The 21,342-nt window shown below is 35.5% G+C and overlaps 1 protein-coding gene across 3 annotated transcripts in view; it reads left to right on the top strand.

Annotated features, from left to right (window-relative positions):
- The window catches only part of Sytl4 (synaptotagmin like 4), a 135,083-nt gene that overhangs the window by 79,561 nt on the left and 34,180 nt on the right, over positions 1–21,342 (top strand). The window contains exon 1 of one of the 3 annotated variants that reach the window (XM_063246168.1): positions 1,050–1,182. The exons of the other annotated variants lie outside the window; for them this stretch is intronic. The gene's annotated coding sequence lies outside the window, so the exon portion shown is untranslated. Of the gene's footprint in view, positions 1–1,049; positions 1,183–21,342 lie in introns of those variants that run through there. 3 annotated transcript variants of the gene reach the window in all.

Raw genomic sequence — 21,342 nt, 5'->3', positions numbered from 1 at the left:
TGCTGAAAACTTGTGCTAATTAAAATAATAAGTAAAAAAGAAAAACTATTTTTGATGTCATAGATGCCATAGGAAGAGTTTCAAGAAGGAGGATATGGTTGACAAATGCTTTATTTATTTATTTGTATATATTGCCACAGAGGTCACTGGTTTTGTATCTTCTTAAGCAGTTTTAGTGAGGTAGAAAGCCAGATTTCTGAGAGCTGAGAAATAAATGAGAAGGGAATGAAAGTTGTAAACATGTCCCAAAAGTACATTATCAACAAATTTGCTCATTAAAGAGGAGCTGGAGAGGGAACTCTTGTGTAGGCAGGAGATATGAGACTTAAGTATGTCCAATTGCTGATAACAGATGACAGACATTTGATTTGAGCATATTTAATAGTTAATGCAAAGCAGAAGGGAGAAAGAACAACAGAGAGAGCTGTAGTTGCTGGCTAGATATAAATCTTTAAAGCCTGTTAATATATATTGCTCACATGTTTCCTAAAAGCGCTTTTAACCAACATACACTCTCATCGGCAATTATGAGAGAGAGAGAGCTTGTTTAGTGGTTTCTTTGTCATTATTCCATGTTATTAGGAAAAGCACAAAATTGTTTGCCAAAGAATCTCATTATTGTTCTAATTTGCTCTTCTATGATTAGTAACAAATTGAATATTTTAGGCAGTTATGTTCTTTAGATGAATTTAATCTATGTCCTTTACTCAAATTGTTTCCATTGTAGACACACTTTGCCATAAAAAGCCCAAAATAAAAAAAACCAGAATGGTTTTATCTTCCCAAATTATATAGTTCAATTAGTCTTTTCTTATTGGCAGCACTGGGCTCCTCTGCACAGGGAGGTGATTTTCTCAGTGACCACAGGTGCAAGTAAAGGGAAGTGGTGGAGGTAAATCTAGTTCTATAACCTCTATCCTTAGTGTCTCAGTTCCTTTTCTAATCCAGAGGGCATTCTTCCAATGCCTTAAGACTTTGGCTCCCAGAACTCTCCTTAGGGCTGTGCGGTCTCTTTAAGAGCCAAGCTCCTCCCCGTTCCAGGGAAAGTTGTGGCTTTTCCGCCTCCCCAGAGAGTGAGAGGGACCAGTGGTGGAGTGGGGTTGCTGTCTTCCCAGAGCTGGAGACCTTCTCTTGAATTTGTCCTTGGGACGTTTGGTCTTCTTAAGGCGTTTTAGGTGACAGGTAGGTCTGTAGCCAGTAGCCGTCCCCTGGCTCTTGGTTGGCGACTCTTTCTGAGCTCTCAGATCCTTTTTGCTGCAGAAACTCTCCTACCACTATATCTGGACCCGCGTCCTTCTCTTCGCGCTCCTCGCTCTTTCTGTTTTGCCTTCTCCCTCGCTGACCTCCTGTCCTCTCTGCCCTGTCTACTCTGGACCGCACTCCCAGTGCTTTGACTACAGTCTGTTTGGGGCAGTTCCCCTCTGCCACTTTTGGGCTTCTTCTGGCCGGTTCCCTCGCCCACCCATAGCCAACGTGGACCATGTCCCTTTGTGGGCTGCCTTCTGCCTGTCATCCCTGGCGCCAAGTGCCCCGGGTTTTCCCACACACCAGGGACCCTTAAGGGAGCTGGTACTGGGGCCAGGGGTGGGGCCGAGCTCCTAGAGGGAACTACGCCCTCCAAGACGCCCAGTCACCTTTCTGTGGGTTCTTCTCTCAATGCCCAGCTATAAAGCTGTCGTTTTTTTTCAGGCCACATCCCACAGAGTTGGAAGCTGGTTGGCCCCGAGTTTAGTGTCTTGGGCTCCTCTTCACGCATAGGGCTGGAAACCTAGCTGTTTGCTCCAGTGCTAAACTTCTTGCCTCCATTCACGTGGGCTGTGGAAATTTGCTTCCGGAGGAGGGTCTTCAGAAGTGGCACAAAATGCTTCTGTCTCCTGTGATTACTTGTAAAGGCACTGAAATGTATTACTCTAGTCTAGTTGGATAAGATGGGGTTTCTGATGATGAAATACTTTGCTTAGAATTCTGGTAACGCGAAAGAATAATCTGTTTCTAATTAAGCAACCGCCCCCTCCCCCCTTACCCGTATTTTGTTTCTTCAGAACCAATAGACCTAATATTCTCGAATACCACTTTTGGCAGGGTTGACTCTAGACCCTGTACATTTGTGGCAGAAATTAGTCTTCAGTATATCCTGGGCCTTCTATTTTTAACTGGCGTCTTTACTCTTTCAGTTCCCCACCCCCACTGTTCATAATAAACCCCTGAGTTTGCTCATACTTCTTTCTTTTCTTCCAGAAAAGCTAAACTGGCACCAAATACTCTCTACCTCACCATTAATTCCTATTTATCTTTCAAGATTTGGCTCTAAAGTCACTTCCTTTGGGAAAAATTTACTGAACACACGCTTCCTTTTCCAAGCAGAACTACTAGTTACACTGTGTATTTTTAAAATTTATTTTAGATATCTATAATGATTGCATTCATCACAGGGAATTTATACCTGTACATAATATACACTGATTCTTTCTTTCCCCAACCGCCTACCCTCTCTTTAAACCCTCTTAAAAGAATAGAAGGAAAAATTCGGATATACTGTTTGAAAGCATTTTTTTACAACTCAGTAAAGCCCTTAAGACAATTCTGTTGTTTTTCTATCTAGGTTGCAACCTCTATAAGGGCCAGGTCTGGGTCTGTAAGTTCCCTTTGTCTTAAATACAAGAGACAAATAAATATTTGTTCTAGGAACTGGGAATACAATGCTTTCAAGAGGTTGAGGTATAGTGTGATGTTGGGATTAAAGTACAGAAGTTACCATCCTGAGACACTGGAAAACTCATAGTCAGGAATTTGTACTTAAATGTTACCTTTGTAATGAGACACTCTGTCTCTACCCTTCTTAAATTTGAAACTCCTTCTGTCAATATTTTTTGTATTCCTTCCCTACCTTGTTACATTTTTCTTGATTATTGTTTCTCCTCCTCCCATATCATAAAGTTCATGTGAACATGAATTACTGTCTGTAGTATTTTCTATTAGATCTCAGGACCCAGAAAAGTACCTGGCACATTGTAAACATATGCTGGTATTTGCTAACTTAACTAATGAATGGCATTACCGTTTGAGGAACTAGTACTCTTTTGATTTTTCTGAGCCTCAACTAAGCATGCAGTTTGTCACCCTGCAGAATGCAGTTACCTCAGGCCCAGTTCTCTCACAGCTTTTGTTTTGTTGAGTTTTGCTCTGAGATTGCGTTCCTGATGACAACTTTGATCTACTTAAAAGTGCTTCCTCTTTCCAATTTTTAATATATGGTCTCGGATAGAAATTTCTAAAGTTTAAAAGTGAAAATGTTAAAATGCTGTGCTTCTTGGTGATAGGAAGGGTTGCTGCATCAGGAAGGGGGGCAGTGGGAGTATTGTTAGATGTCCAGAAGCATTTTAGGGATTTGTCAAGGTAAGTAAGTAAGAGGCTGGAGAAAGTTTCCATGCAACAGGAAAGTGAGCAACTCAATATAAGATGCTACAAATTAGGCTTTTGATAAGAAGTCTCCTGTAACTTTTTTGATGTGATGTAGTTACTGGATTATGAACTTTATGGAAAAGCCATAGTTGAGTACTACTTATGTAACCTTTGATTAGATTTATTTAAAAAATTTTTTTAAATTAAACATTTTTTGAGTTTTATTAGTACATGTTTATTGGTACATGTACATAACACATTTCAATTCTTTTTTCCTCCTCTCCTTCACCCACCCTTTATTTTTGCAGCATCAAGTTAATTATAACACCATATAAAGTTAATTATTATATATACAGATTGAAAACAAGACTGATATGCCAAACAATATATAAAGCATGTAAGACAATTGTGCTAAGTTAAGGTACAGTTTTAGATACATTGTCCATGTTAGATTACAGTACTTTTCCCCCTCTCTCTTCTTTTGCTTTTATCTTTTATTTCATGAGATCTCTCTCATATCTATATCTATATCTATATCTATATATAGTATGTATCATGCAACATTTAAGCTTGTGTGTATGAGCTACTTCACTTAATATTATAGTCTCAATGTACATCCATTTTCCTACAGATGGTTCAAGTTTGTCCATCTTTATGGCAGAGTATTACTGTCCATTGTGTATAAATACCACATTTTCTTTAACCATTTATCTGTTGATGGACATATAGTCTGTTTCCATGATTTAGATGTTGTGAATTGTGCTGCTTTAAACATGTGTATACATATATCATTGTGGTACACTGCCTTTAACTCTTCTTGGAAGATACCTACAGCCAGAATAGCTGAGTCAAGTGGAATTTCTATTTTTAGTTTTTGAAGAATCTCCATGCTGATTTACATGGTGGTTGTAGAAGTTTACAGTTCCACTAACAATGGAGAAAGTTTCCCTTTTCCCTATAGCCTTGTCACCATTTATTATTAGTTGATCTCTTCATGGTAGTCATTCTTTCTGGGGTGAAATGGAATCTCAAGTACTTGATTAGTTTTATAATAGGATTATTAGGCAACATGAACAAACTACTATGTAACATAAAACAAAAAGTACCATTTTGTATAAAATATGTTTTGACAGAGTTGGATGGCATTAAGCCCTAGAAAATGTGGTAAATATGTGATTCTATGATTTAATATGTGCTTCTTTGAAACTTGAATTTGGAAAAAAATACTCTTCAACGTCTTCTAAATTTATTTTCCCAAACTTTGAACATTGAAGTGATGAAAAGCTCAGTCTGTGGACTTTTCTTCATCCAAAATCTTCTTAGAAAGGCTCTCACCAGCCCCATGGCTTGAAGTAATATGTGTCTGGATACTTGTCAGTCCCAAATTTATGTCTCTGACCTAGGTCTTTTTTCTAAACTGTAGCTTTGTATATGTAGTGACTTATTTAATATCTGTCTATCAAGTGGATACCTGAATGTGACATGGCTATAATAGGACTCTTGGTTGCCTCATATCATTAGCATTCCCTGTCTCAGAAAAATGATATAATTATTCATTCAGTTGGTCAAATGAAGAACTTAGGGTCTTGCACTTGATTGTTTTCTTTTCTTACACCTCCTCACCACATTCAGTTCAAGAGAAATTCCTGCCAACCTGATATTCATACAGTTATAACATACATTCTTTTTTTTTTTTTTTTTTTTGTACTGGGGATCCAACTCATAACCTTGTGCTTGCCAGACAGGTACTTATGCTGCTGAGCTAAATCCCTGGTCCTATATCATATATTCTTCCACATGCCTTTAGCTCTTCTACCCTAGTGTAAGCTACTAGGAGGTTACGGTGGTCATCCTGTATATCAATATGTCTATATCTAATCAGTAGGGTAGCTTTCTATTAGAATTTATGGGTCAAGGAAATGTCAATCAAACGGTAGAGTTCCAGATAGACTACAGAAATATGTTTTAGGGATCTGTTCACTGAATGTTGGCCATAGTTAATAATATATATTTTAAGATTGCTGGGAAATATATTTTTAATTTATTCATCACAAAAATATAATTTGGTGAGGTGAAGGATATGTTAATTAGGTATGCTGAATCTTTCCACATTGTATACACATAGATGAAAACTTCACATTTTACTCCATAAACATATAAATAACTATCATTTGTCAATTAAACTAAACATAAGATATATAAAAATACTTTAAAAAATTTGATCAGGCAAGGCCAAATTGACACATCTTCAAACATATTATATAAGCACTCTACCACTGAGCTAATCCCCTAACCTGGGACAGTCATAATTTTTGCAATCAATAGGTAAAAATGGTATCCAACTGGTTAAGGAAGGACTTGGCATTTTTCTGATCACTAGTAGTAAGGATGAACATCTTTTCCTGAGACTTATCCCATCATATCATTTGCACATTTTTCTTTGGGGTTACACATTTAGTTTATTTGTAAGAAAATTGTATTTTTGGAGCTGTTTACCTACTACCTGTTATACAATACAAGTTGTTTTCTGTGTTTAATGAGGCATGTTATAACTGTTCATGATGTGTGATCACATCTTGTAATCAGATAACATATACTATAAGATGCTTAGAAAATATGTTCATAGAATTTGGAAATTAGGAAATCACTGATAAGTAAATTGAGCAGGTAAGAAGGCAGATCTTATTTGGGTATATGGTACACAAATTAAAGAAACTTGTGAATGATAGGAAAGACAGTAGGATACAGGGGACAAGAAAATACCCTTAATTTTATTTTATTTTAAATTGAGGAGAACAATGAACTTATTTATGTGTAGGTGGCATGGAAATTGTTACTGTAAGGTCCCCAGGGAACCTGGAGGGGAAGTGTGAAAGGAGAAAAGACTGACCTTACAGAGAAGGAAAGTAGCTCTTCCATTAAGATAAGAGAACTAGAATGGGACTGGTGAAGCTGTGAAGGAAGGAAAAGTGGAGAGGCAAGATTTTGGGAGCGGTAAAGGGCTAGAATGGCATTTGAGAGGAACAGGAACTGTGTAGGGTCACATCATTGGTGTCATGTGTATGTGTATCAAAACCTGTTCACTATAAATCTATATGTTTTTGACAATTGTACCACCATAAGGCTGGAAAAATAAAATGAGGCGTGGATAACTTTATTTTGTTTTCATCTCAAGTTACAGAACCCTGTATGCATTATCTTTGGCAACATTCAATTAGCCCAGGTTTAAAAACTGAGTGTGGACAATTCAGTTTAAGAAATTTGTCTGGGTGGCTGTGACAGAAATATGAGAAGGCAGAAGATTGGGTAGTGCTGGAAAAACAGTAGTTGAAATGATAGCCCTCTATGACTTTCTTACCTGTAATTCTTTAAACTTAGCTTGATCTTGAGTAGTTTTTAAGAGATGGCATCTCCATTGCCTCTTTTTTGGTAGCTCCATTAATTCAGGCATCAAAATTAGCTAGAGTATCACTGTCTTTAAACCATTGTTACCAACTTATCAGAAAGCATGGATTGATTTACTGAAGGCCTTCAATATGCCAGGATCTTACTGTGGTTCCATCTGTCCATTCATTCACCCATTTACCCATCTGTATACTTGAGAACACAGTAAATGTATAATTTTATATATGACTGTTCCACTCCTGAAGTCTGAGAATAGGTATAGAGATAGGGGAGGTCATTAGATGAATAGGCTAGAAGGATAGGGGATTATAGTCATGGAGAATTGAATTAATAGAATTAAAGATTGAGAAGTTCTGGAAGATAAGATGTTGGATGTGGCTGAATGATGCATAGTATTCTTGATGTCTATTCAATCGCCCAACAAATATTTGTTGTGTACATTTTGGGCCAGACAGTATTCTAGGAACTTAAGATATAGAAATAAAGAGAGTTTCCTTCAAAAAGAAAACCCCAAATTCCCTTCTGTCATACTACTTATAATCTAGTGGGAGTTTTAAAAATTTTGACACGTTCATTCCTTTTTATAAAATAAAGGGACTCTTCACCAATGTGCCATTTCCTGTAGGTATATATCTATTCAGAACTAATAGTAATAATACCAAGATCAAATATTTATGTGTGTAGGACTAGGAAAGTATATCTAGACATTTTGAGAGCTTTATTTAAGTTTTACTGAAATATTTAAACTCAAGTCTTCTTCCTACTTTTTAAGGTACTTTTATGTACTATGTCATCACTGAAGATAAATATGTACAAATCTAATCTGAGCATTTTAGTAGTTTTAATTTTTGTACTTTATTTTTTTTAAATATTAGAACATTGCTTCTAGCTATAGACCAGATGCTGCTAATGCACGTACTGATCCTGCACTACAAATTTGATTCAGTGTGTAATGTAATTATTGTTAAGCAGTTCAGGAGGGAAAGAGGGCTTGCAGTAAGTCAATAGTTTGCACTCTTTTATGTTATTTTCTAATTTACACTAACCTTTGTGTACATATGATGACAAATATGTTTATTAATATTTTACTCGGAAGAAATTCGTATTTATTTAATGGTTATAGCCCTAACACTTTGCACACTGTGTACTACACACACGGGCTAATCAAAATTTGAAAACATTATCTGCTATGTATATAACTCAATTTAGGTTCAACTGCAGGTTATTTGATTGTGTTTAAGGTTTCTGTGGCCAGCTAGATCACAACATCCCTAAAATTAAAAAGAAACCAAATGCGTGAAATCACAGTTATATGTGACCATGGACTGGATTAGTCACAAACCATCATGATTTCTCACTTAAGCATGTGTGAGTGATTTTTAGTTGACATAGCCTACAACAGACAATTAGACACTAGCTACAATTTTAAAAATCCCTACCATTTGGAACTCCTGCAGGAAAAGAGTATCTTCCCTGCAAACATGCTGCTTTATCAGAGCCTGTTGGCTATGAAAAGATAATGTAATGATGACATTTATTGAAAAATAACAATGCTTTGGCTTTTAAAAAATGTTTTATGTATATAAATGACCTGGATTTTATAATGTTCTCCACCCCCAGGGCTAGTGATTGAACACAGGGCCTTGTACATGATAGGTAAGGACTCCAGCACTGAACTACACTTCTGTTTTTTAAGTTGAGAATTTTAGATCTTTTAAAACCTTTGGGTTCCAAAGGAAAGGGACTTTGGCAAAGAAAAATGTGAACTGGCTATTTTTTAGCTACTAATATCATAGGGGCTCTTATAAAGTCTGCCTGGCACATGTGAGAGGAACCTTTTTTCTACTGTAGGTTTTGAAAGCTAGAAAGTTACATGAGGTTTTTCTTACAGTGTGTTTCCCCTGTAGCCAGGTGGGATGTTTGGATTTATGGTCTTGTTTTCTATGATTTTCATATTTCTGCGGACCACATTTATGAAGATCTATGTTCTAGGATAGGTGACAGGTTTAAAATGAGTGGAGTTGTTGAGCAGTAGGAAAATAAAGTGAAAAATTATGAAAATAAAACACTATTTCCACATATCCAAAATAACCACTGTGCAGGAGAAATATGTAGATTAAGACATTTGGCTTTCTTTTAGGGATCACTTTAAAAAGTATATGTTATTTGAAAAGGAAATTTCTTTTAAACTACTTATGGACATAATTTGATTGTATTGAAAATTAAACATGCATATTCTATGTGGAGGAAAATTTCTCCACATATGGCTCTAAGAGATGACAAGATATTATATAAAAACCCACTGCAAATTCTTAAGCATAAAGTGTTCCTTTTTCCAAGTTTATCACCCAGAACAATAATACCACATTATGAAGACACTGCACTATATTGCATAGTGGCTAAGATCTTAGATTTTGGAGCCAGACTGACTGAGTCCAAAAACTAAATTGTTCTTATAGGGTGCATAATGTTAGGCAGGTTATTTGCTCAATCCATTCCTCATTCCCCTCCCTTATAAAAATGAACATAATAATATAGTACCTGCCTCATAGTATGATTGTCTAGACTACTACATCACCATTGTCATCATCATAATTGTTGTTATCATTGTTATCATCCTTATCATTTTCATTGGTGCATATTTTAAAGGAACTAAAACTGAAAAGTGCTTCTGCACCTTGTGCAAAACTGGGAATTGAACCTACTAGGCCTTTTGTACTATATTCCTAGTCCTTTTAAAGATTTTTTTTAAAAAATTAGGAGATAGAATTTTGCTAATTTTCTAAATTGTCCAGACTAGGCTGTAATTTGCAATCATCCTGTCTCAGCCTCTCAGGATGCTGAGATTTCAGGCATACATCACCACACCCAGCTGCAAATCCCACTGTTACAGAACTTGTTTTGAAAAGGATTGTTGAAAGCCAACATCTTAGTCCAAAAGATAAATTAAACCTTGCAAAATTGAGAGCTAGTAGTAAATTTCTCATTGGTAGGGGAAAGTAACATTTTTCTGCCCGCTAAAATTACCAGTGGCACAAAGGGACTATACCATGTAGCCTGATGGGATAGTCAGGCATGTACCACTGATGGTTCAGATACACCCAGCAGTGATACACACAAATTATGGCTCCATCATGAATATTTTAAAATATAATTTTGCTACTACAAATCTCTTGACAACAGAAGAGTGAAGAGCAAGCCATGGGATGTGTGAGACATAAATACACTAGATAGATGATATGACAGTTAACAGAGGTGTCAACTTAAACTGGTTTAGCATAGTTGTGGGGGTGTCTGGATGATGGACATAAAGCAGAGCCAAGACCCCAGTGATGGCACCAACAAATAGGCTTATAGCCTGGATGGAATAAAAAGGGAAAGAAGAAAGTCTTGCTTCTGTTTCTTCAGAGGAGCTCCAGTCTTCATCAATACCTTTAGATGTCCATTTCTGGGGTTCTAGTAGAGACTCTTCAGCCTCACAGTGAAAACCCTTTTGCTTCCTGATACAGTGTGACACAGGACTCTGCATTGAGCTCCAGGGCTTTGACTTTTGACTGCATCATTTCAATCTCCAGTGTGCAGATAGTCCTTTTACATTTGTTCACACCTGATTCTGCAGCCAGCCATTGTAAATCTACTTTGAAAATCAATTTCTCTTTTTTCTGTCATATATATATATATATATATATATATATATATATATATATATAATGTCATATATATATATAATGTCATATATATATATATATATATATATATATATATATATATATAGTGTTCCTCTAGTGAACACTACTACAGATGGGTCAGTGGAGATCTAGACCCAGGTGATCACTGAGAGGCCTCATTTGCTTTTTCATTTTGGAGCCTTGATTCTGATTCAAATTGATCATATCTAATTATTAACATTTATTTGTTATTTATGCTTGTTAGCCTACCTACATGCAGAGAGGTACAATGACATACATTAACTTTCCATCTGGACAAGAATGCTGATTAGATTTCTCAAATTTCATAGAAAAATGTCAAAACAGCCACATGATCATGTATTTTCCAAAACCTATGGTTAATAATGATTAAAACTAGTACCGATATTGGGTACGTACTCTAGACCAGAAGCTATACTGTATCTTTTATTCATGATGCATACGTGAATTCTCATAGCCTCAGGCAGTTATTAATATTATTATTTTTATATATGTGAGAACTGAGACCCAAAAAGTTAAATAATTTACCCAAAGTTCATACAACTAAAAATTAGTGAAGCTGGGGTTTGAACCTACACAAACAACCTAGTCTCAAATCCACTGCTCTTGAACACTATGCAGTGCTATACTATTCTTAATTAGAAATCTAGCACATGCAAGTCCCAATAGAAGGGACTATTGGGATGTAGAATATTCACAGGTCTTACAGATTTTACTTCGGTGTTGTTTTCAATACTGCTCTTCCTCTCCCTACTACTGTTGCTTTCTCTTCTTGGTTTTTGTCATATTATCCATGGATTTATGCAGTGTCCTCTTCAAATCCTACATAACTGCGAGAGTGAGCTAAAAAAAATTCTTCCCTAATGTCAAAGTCTATTTAACCAATTTTGGAGCATAGCATATGGAGCTCTCCTTGCCCCATATGATATGATCCCCACCAGACCTTCCATATACTCCCTTTAAAATTTACCACCCAGTCTCATTGCACTGCTTGCTTATAACATGTTGCTTTATACTTCTATGGATTTATAAATGCTGTACACTTTTCCTGGAAAACTCTCTTTCTCTTGGCTCACCAATTGTTACACATTAGTTTACAATTAGTTCATTCTGCTGAATATCTTATTTCTTGTTACTTTTCCCCAAGCTGTATTAGACACTCCGTCTTGAGATTCTCCTAATATTCCATTCATATATTTCTTTGCTTACTATGTTTCTTATGTGAGTATCTGTTTTAGTATCACCTACACTAGATTGTGAGCTCTTTGTTAGCATGGACTCTGATTTATTCTTTCTTTGCAGCCAGCTAGCATAGTGATGAGCACATAGTTGGTCCTACCAACTAGGAAGAATTCTTTAAGTAGTGAAGAATACAGAGCCCTAGGTCATAGAAAGAAATAAAAACCATACAGATATTCAGAGAAAACTACCAGGACAGCAGAGAGATATTTCACAGAAGAACCTTTGGGTCCAGAAAAATTTACATTCTTTAACCCAGAAGTTAGAAGAGTCCTAGGAGAATGGGGATTAAGGGGTTTGTATCCAAAAAGAACTTTAAACTTCTGAGAAGTCAGACTTAACAGCTTTATAATTTGAATATACTCTGAGTTTGTCTGGAAAACAGACTAGATAGCTAAGACATGTATATTTTCATCAGCATATTTATAATCTTCTATGAGAGAGATTACTCTAAAATTTAAAGGTATAGTTGATATAATATCCAACACAGTATCCTACTATAAAAAAAGTACTTTATTGGCCATAAATGATGTTGCTTGCTTATTCACATATTATCAGTAAGATGTTATCAACTATATAGTGCTTTTGATCATAGGTAGCTAGCTCCAGATAAGGGGACTTCTGAAACTCACACATCTAAGGAACCTTTCTTTCCTATGGGGAAGGTATTTTTTCTTTAAATCTTGTAGAATCCCCATATACTCTGGATTTGGTCGCATTTTTCCATGCTCTAAAATCAACTCATTAACCTTTAGATTATCAAATAACATTAATTCTGAAATATAATTTTGCAGGGTGTATCTATCTAGGTTGGAAGTTGTTTTCTCTCAGGACTTGAAATACTTCAAACTGTCCTTGACTTAAGGGTCTGCGTGGAAAAGTGCTGTGATTCTCATGTGCTTTCCCTTATAGGTGATTTGTTTCTTTTGTCTAGCAGCTTTTAATATTCTGTTCTTATGCTAAATCTCTGGAATCTTGATTATTACATGCCTTGATGTAGATTTATTTTGGTCATGACTAATTGGAGTTCTGTATGTCTCAGTTATCTGTATCTGAGATTCTTTTTCCATGCTTGGCAAGTTTTGTCATTACTTCTGTGAATAGATTTTATGTTGTTTGTGCTGACTCCTGCTTTTTCATTGACTCTGATCCATCTTATGTTATCGTTCTTCTTTGTTTCATCTTGCAGTTATTGGATTGTTTTTCCATGATCCCTTTGTGATTACTGAAATCCTATCTTCACGGTCTGATATTCTATCCTCACTTTCTTTCATTCGGTTTTTCAAGTTTTCAATAGAATTTTTAATTTCCTGGATATTTGTTTGAATCTGTTTCTTGGATTCCATTTCTTTCCTATGTTGGGCATTCATGCCTTCCATCTTTTTCTATGCTCCTCTATTTTTTAAAATTTATGTCTACTCTAGATGTGCTGAGCAAGTCCTTCATTATGATTGTTATCTCTTTTTTCTGCTTGTGAAATTATATCTGTTGTGATTTCTTCTATAGTGTCATATATAAATGTCATATATATATAGTGTCATATATATAGTAATATATATCATTCTAAAAAATTCCAAAATAATTCTAAAAAATTCAAGTGGATGTCTTCTGGTTTTTCTCTTTGTTCCCTGGATTTGTCCTGGGTGTACTAGAAGTCTGGGATTAAATTTTACTTCTGCCATCTTGTCATTTTCTATTTTCTTATTTTATTTTCTGTGTTGATGTTTGTATTTTTTTGTTAGGTAGCTTTATTACAGATATTGAGGCTTCCCTAAGAAATGTCTGTTCTTCCAACTTATCTTCTAGGTGTAGCTGCTTATTAGTCTTTTTGTCCCTACATTTTATCTTCCCATTTTATTTGGGATGAGGACTTTCTGTTGTAGGCAGGGTTTGCAAGGAGAGCAAGATAATACACAGGTCAAATAACTGATAGTATTATTTATAATGGTCACCAAAAGAGTCAAATGCAAAGAAAGTGTAGGAAATCTGTCCACACACTATAAACACCTAGAACATCCAGCTGATGGCCTGTACCCGTAGCAATAACCTGCATGAATTCATTTGAAAACTTTGATCCCATGACAGTGCCTCTCATGAGTCCAACTGGAGGCTTAGAGCCCATGACAGTGACTCATGCAAGTTTGTTTCATAGATATGCACCAGGAAGTCCCAAAGGTCAGTGGTGGAAGCCAAAAAGTTGGTGCCAGTGAGATGAAGGGTCTGTACCAGTAGGCTGATGGTTCTGTACTGGAGCCAGGAAGCAATGCTCTAAGTAAGAACCAGGGCTCCCCTGAAAAGTACCACAACCATCCTCAGTGACAGCAAGGTCCCAAGCTCCTCCAATGATGAGAACAGCTGAGTTCATATTTGGAAGCCAGCATGACAAGCTTCTCCTGGAGATTAAACAGCACAAATCTTTCCCTTTGGAGCCAGGAAGCGATGCTCAAAGTGAGGACCAGAGCTCCTCCAAAGTGAACCACAGCCATTCTCAGTGACAAGTCTGGAGATCTGTTGATGACAGGAGCCAAGTTTATATCAGGGAAGCCAGCATGACAAGTCCTCCAGGAGAACCAACAGCTCCAAAAGAAACAACGGCTCTGAACTAGAAAACCTACTTTTCCTTGCCAGGTCTCCTTTTTATGCTGGCAACAGTTCTCAGGTGGGCCATCTACACGCAGCACTGTGCTGATTCAGTTCAGCTGGTATTTAAGTTGACCATGAGTTTTCAATCCATCACAGTTGGTATCTATTTGGCTTAGCACCTAGTTCTTTGGTGCTGGATTATGGGGATGATTATGACCCCCAGATTATCACAGAGTAGTCATATACAGAAGAGCAACTGATTAAGAAGTATGGCATCCTACCTAAAGTAGGACAATTAGTAACAGTGTCATCAAGAACGGTCTTAAAACTGACAATCTGTGGCCACTATTAGTTTGGTATCTGTTACTCTAGGAGCAAGATCTATAGTTATTTAACCACATTCAACATAAACTCATATGTAGCGAGTTTCCCCTTGGTAGAGTGATTTTATCCTGTGAAGAAGGGAAATTTAAGACTAATGGGGGACAAAACAGCAAAAACTGAAGAGAAATACAGTGGAGCAAGACTGAAGGACAAAGAATGATAAGTTAAACTTTAGGAGGCTGGAGAGGAGAGTAGCAAAAGAATGAAGGATAAAACAAAAGAATATTGAGGCAAACCAGAAAGATTGGACACAATTTTCATTCATATGTAAATATCAGAAAAATCAAGAAAGACCATTGAGGAAAGAGAGGCCAGAGGGAAAAAACTAAACAATAAAAGTCAAAATCTAAAATACCACCCCAAAAAAGAAAGCAAAACAAAATATTCCTATGATGCCCCCAATTCTGTGTTAGTTTTTGTTAAAGTTTAAATCTGTACTGAGTAGCCCCACCAAGTCTGCAGTAGGATTACTGCTGGGTGCAGGGCTGATCTTGGCCCCACCACTGAGTTTTCTCATAGGGCAAGAGGAGTGCCCTTGTCTACCACTAGCCAAGGCTGTTTGCCTGCTTGCACCATCATTCACAGAACAGGGTGCTTCCGGTCCTTTGTAACTAGGGCTAAGACCAGTTTTTTGCAGGGGCCAGAATGGAGTCTGGCTAATACTAGCTCCTACTTCTCAGTAGCGTTTCCCCCAGCCTGCTGTCCAACTGCCAGCTATCTACTGTGACTGGTTGGCCCTTCTCTCTTGCCACTCCGGGGTGTTGGCAGTGAAGCTACTCTGGGGCTATTCAGCTGCTGGGGTTTGAGCCTCAAGCCCTTCAAAATAAAATGGCAATCCCACCCACCTACTGCTGCTTCTCCATGTGATTGTGTGCCGTGTCCTGCACTAGTTCATTCACCAACTGCTGCTAAGGCGAGGGGACACTTAGAAAACAATGTTTCGTGTTCTTTTTGCTGCCTCCAACCATACAAGGCTCTCCCAGTCCAGGTCAGGTCTTAGTTTCCCGGTGAGGAGCAAAGTTGCTTTTGCTGTCTCCTTGCTTGCGAGGTCAGCTACACAGCTGCTCTAGCTGTACCACAAGGTCTCAGGTCTTCGGTGATGAGCTATTTGTTCTGTAGCAATTAATCCTATTTTCTCCTTCTCCACTGTCAGTTCCCTCATGGTTCCTATGTGCCCTGCACTCCCTTTGTATTCTTTAGAGGTTGTTGTTTTCTAAAGTCTTGGCACTTTGTTCTGGAGAAGCTGAGTAGCTGACACTCAGCATTCCGCCATTTTCACAAACTCTTTGCTGTTGTTTCATTTTCCGTAGTCCGAGCATGCTGTATTATGTATTTTTAACAAATTATTAAAAAATTCTGGACATTCTTCATGGGAGAATTACAGGGTGAAACACATCTTTTAGGCAATACCATTAAATAACAAAATATTTGAAATCTACTTTGTGTTGTTTATTTTCTAAAAAAAAACCTTGACATAAAATGTTTTACTATTTCAACTAGTTTAAAGCTTCCTAATTCCTCAAATGTATTTTCGGGTTATAAAATACATGAATACAACGATAAAATTTAGTTATATTAATTCTAAAAGGTTTTTCAATAATTTTGTCAAGCTATAATTGATATATGCACTTAGTGTATAAAAGGTGATAAATTCTGACACTTATTTATATTCATGAAATCATCATCACAATCAAGATAATGAGCATACCCATCAGCTCTTGCTATGTTTTGAATGTGTTACCAAAGTTCATATTTTGGAAAATTAATTTTCTACACAACAGTGTTTAGAGTGGGACAGAATGGGAATTGTTTTGGTTATGAGGCTTCCACCCTCATGAATGAATTCATGTCATAATTCTGGGAGCAGGTATATTATAAAATTAATTTGGATTCCCCTCCTTCCCTTTCCCCCTTTCTGTGTCATTTTAATAAGAGTACTTTTTCTTCTCCCTCGTGCTTTGGGATGATGTAGCAAAAGGTCCATTATGAGATATCACTCCTCAACCTTGGACTTCCTAGCCCCTAGAATTGAGCCAAATAAATTTCTTGTCCTTATACATTAGCTAATCACTGGTGTTCTGTTTTAACAACACAAAGTGGACTAAGACACCTCCATAAGTATCCTTGTGCCATATTGTAACTAAAAGTTTCCGTCTCATCTATCTCTATATACTATTACCCCACACACATTCCTTGGAACCAGTGATCTCTTTTCTGTCATTATAGGTTAATTTACATTTTCTAGACTATCACATAAATGAAATGATACCATTTGTGTTCATTTTTGGCTGACATTTTTTTTTTTTTATCAGTACCGGGCATTGAACTCATGACTGCCTGCTTGCAAGGCAGGTGCTTATGCTGCTGAGCTAAATCCCTAGCCCAAATAATAAATCCTTATTTTTATTTATTTAATTTTTGGGGGTGCCGGGGATTGAACTCATGACCTCACGTTTGCCAAGCAGGCACTTGTGCCACTGAGCTAATCCTCAGCCCCTTGGCTGACATTTTTAAGTCAGCATAATTATTTTGAGATTCATCCATGTTTTGGTATCAGTTAATAGTTCTTTCCTTTATGTTACTTAAGTAGTTTTCCACTGTATAGATATATTGCAATTTATATATCCATTCATCTCTTAATCGACATTTGTATTGTCTCCAGATTTTGAGTATTATGAATAATGTTAACATTCTCATGTAAATCTTTGCAGGACATTTGCTTTTACTTTTTTAGAGCAATTACTGGCACATGGAAAGTCTGACTCATATAGAGATGTATGTTTAATAAACTAATAGGGCATTTTCTAATATAATTGTGCAATTTTATTTCCATGTTTCTTCCATGTCACTGTAGTGTGTGAGAGTTCCAGTTGCTTCAAATTCTGGCCAATATTTGGTACATTTTTAATTTTAGACAGACCAACAAGGGACCATTAATATATCTCATTGTGGTTTTAATTTGAATTTTCCTAATGGTTAATGATGTTGAGCATCTTTCCATGTGCTCACTTGCTATTAATATATCTTCTTCGATAAAATGTTTGCTCTTATCTTTTGCCCATTTTTAAAACTTGAGGTTTGAAAAAACTACAGAGATTTGATATTTCTTAGGTATTGTGGATATAAGTCCTTGTCAAATATATTATTTGAAAATATTTTCTCCCAAAATATGATTTGTGCTTTTATTTTCTTATAATTAACTTTTAAAACAGCCAAGGGTTTAAATTTGATGGCCTAATTTATCAAGTTTTAGATCACATTTTAAGTTTTGTATCAGAAATCTTGCATATATTTACCAAAATTTTTAGGTACCACTTGTGGAAAAGACTGTCACTAATTTGCTGAACTCCCTTGCACCATACTTGCTTATTGTAGGTTTATGTGAAGTATTAATATCAGGTTGTGTAAGTTCCATCTTTGTTTTATATATGTGTTGAACCACATGATATGCTTTTATTAGTTTTCTTTTAAGCAATCAATTATATTTTTTAAAGGGATTTAAGTAATAAAAGTGTTTTTATTCAGACAGTTATTATATGTACTCTTCATTCCTTGTGTGGACCCATATGTTTGTGTGGTATTGTTTTCCTTTGCCCAAACGATTTTATTTAATGCTTTTTTTATAGAGCAGATCTGCTTGTGATTAATTCTTTAAACTTTTGTGTTTCTGAAAAGTCCTTGTTCTACCTCTGGTTTTGAATATTTCATTGGTTATAGAATTTTAGATTGAGATTTTTTTCCTTCAGTATTTTAGAGATGACATGTTTCTGTCTTCACATTTAAATTGTTTCCAGTGATATATTTGCTTTCATAATTATCTTTGATCTCTATATAATGCATCTCTACCCTTCACTCTGGCTGTTTTTAAGATTTTTCTCATTACATCTGATTTTAAACAATTTGATTGTGGTATGCAATATGAGTACATTTTCTTTTGGTTTTTTTTTTTTTTTGTGTGCTTGAAATTCACTGCACCTCTTTGGTCTGTGAGTTTATAGTGTTCATTCAGTTTAGGTCATTATTTCTTTAATGTTTTTCCAGTGCCCCTGCTTCCTTTGATGATTCCAATTACATGTAATAGGCAGCTTAATGTTTTCCCACAGCTCATTAGTTCTCTGTTTGCTTTTTAAAATTGCACTTTTCTTTCTGTGTTTCATTTTGGATACTTTTTATTACACAACTTTAAAGTTCATTAATCTTTTTAACTTGTATATCTATTCTGTTAATCCCATACTGTTTATTTTTCATCTCAGACATTGTAGTTTTTAAACTCTAGGTTTTATTTACCTCTTTATTTATCTTTTGTATATCTACTTAACTGTTTAAACTTGATTTTTGTATTTTACAAACAAAATGTCTTAACAAGATAATAGAATAACAATAGTTAATATATTGTGTATTGTTATTTTCAAAATATTTACTCATAGTACATCAACAAAAAGCTTCTTACAAAGAACAAACAGATATTAGCACAAAACATATAGGGTATAATTATAGTTACTTTAATGACTTTATTCCAATATTTGTATCAATTAACCATTCTAAATTGATTTTTCTCCTTTTTATGGATTGTGTTTTCCTGATTTTTGTGTGTGCGTATGTTGTGTATTGTACCTTGTTTGGTGTTACATATTTTTTATTGTACTATAAATATTCTTGAAAACTGTATTCTATTCTGGCATGTATTTAAGTTACTTGGAAAACAAATTGATTCTTTTGGGACTTTTTGTTTAGATTTGGTAGGCAGAACCAGAGAAGTACAAAGTGTGAGCATAATTATTTCCCACTACTGAAGTAAGACCTTTTGTACTCAAGTAAGTGCCCTGTTAAATCATTAGTTTTACCAATTTGGCTGGTATTACTATGGGTATTACTATGTAAGAGACAGGTATTGTGCTTTTCAGTCCTTTGATGTGGTTCTTGTCCTAGTATAGAGTAATTTCTTCACAGATGTATTATGTACTGAGCAGAATTTTGTTGAATACTTGAGGTAGAACTTGAACAGATCTCAAAAGGTCTTTTCTCTATGTAGTTCTGTCCTATATTCTGGCTTATGAACTCTATTCACCTAGGTTTACTCAAACTGCTCTGTCTCCTGCTCTTAGGGCTTTTCTTTTGGGTCTTGAGGAAATGGAGGCATTAAGAGGATTAGTAACTTGCCCAAGGGTCACATAGCTAATACGTTAGTGAAGTTAAGATTCAAATTCAGACATACTGGCTTCACAGCCCAAGTTTTTAATTGCAGCATACATACTTCAAAAGGAAAGCAAAACAGAATAAAATTTCTCTTACCTGCATTATTTTTCTTCAATTTTTGTGGGTTTAAGTTTAAACATTTAGACACAAATAGACTTCTGATTAAGATTTTCACTAAACATTTATTGAACTTATACTGTGTGTCAGGCATTGTTCTGTGGGTATGAGATTAAGATACAAGGCCTGTCTTCAAAGTGGTTGCTTCTGTTTGTTTCTAGTTTAAGCATAAGTATTACCATCTTCATATTTATACATGTGTTGCATCTTTGGGAAAGTGAGAGATACTAGTGTGCTCAACAAATATAACATAGAATCTATTGTATTTGCTGCCCTATTCAGGAGTGTTATTTGGTGTTCTAATTCACATCATTTTTCTATTTTGAAACATCAACAATGATTCTTAATTGGAGCACTAACCTTACAAGGAATTCTATATTCTTTTTAAATATTCTAGGCTCTTGCCCAAGGTCATATAGGTAATAAATAATAGAGCTGGAATTTGAACTTAAGTTTGTCTGAAAACATGATTTTCATCATTATATTCTTTTTTAAAAAGTGGTCTTTAAGATTTAAAATTTGAGATAGTTCATTCCTTCCATTTTTAAAAACTAGTTCTGTTAATGTTGACCTCATTGTCTACTCATTAATTATTACTTAATTTGTAGAATTAGAGTGTGTTTTCACTTTTTATTAGTTTATGATTTATAATGAATACATTCATCATGGGTGATTGGTGCATATACATATCACATCTTGGCCTTTTTCTTCCCTTTGTTCTACTTCTCATCCCCCATCTCTAGATCCTCCTCTCATCTCCACAAAGTCTGTCCCCATTTCCTATCTTCTTTTATTTTGCTCTTTAAATTATTTATACTCTTCATATAAGAGAAACCATTCTGTGATTTATTTCACTTAGCATTATGGTCTCAAGTTGTGTCAATTTCCCTACAAACGAATCAAATTTATCTTTGTTTATAGTTGAGTAAAAATCCATTGTGTATAAATACTATGTTTCCCTTATCCATTTATCTGTTGATGAGCATATAGGCTGCTTCCAAGATTTAGCTCTTATGAGTTGCACTGTTAAAAACAGGGGCATACATGTATAAAAATGAATTAAGAGTATAGATTGGACATTTATTAAATAAAATGTACTGTGTTGTTCAACTTGTTTACATATTTACTAATTTTAAAATCTACACTATTAATAATTGGAACAATGATTTTAAAATGTATGTTACTCTATCACTGTCAAGGTCAATTTTTGAATTTCTCTCTCTAGGTGTACTTAATTCTCCCTTACATATTTAAAAATAACTTACTGGTGCATACAGGTTTATTATCTCTATTTAGATATTTTCTCTAT

Source organism: Cavia porcellus, unplaced genomic scaffold, assembly GCF_034190915.1.
Source record: "Cavia porcellus strain 051 isolate PalLab524CR breed Dunkin Hartley unplaced genomic scaffold, mCavPor4.1 scaffold_3, whole genome shotgun sequence".
NCBI classification, from domain to species: Eukaryota; Metazoa; Chordata; class Mammalia; order Rodentia; family Caviidae; genus Cavia; species Cavia porcellus.
Note: the sequence above shows the minus strand (reverse complement) of the source record. Positions and strands in the feature narration are given on the sequence as shown.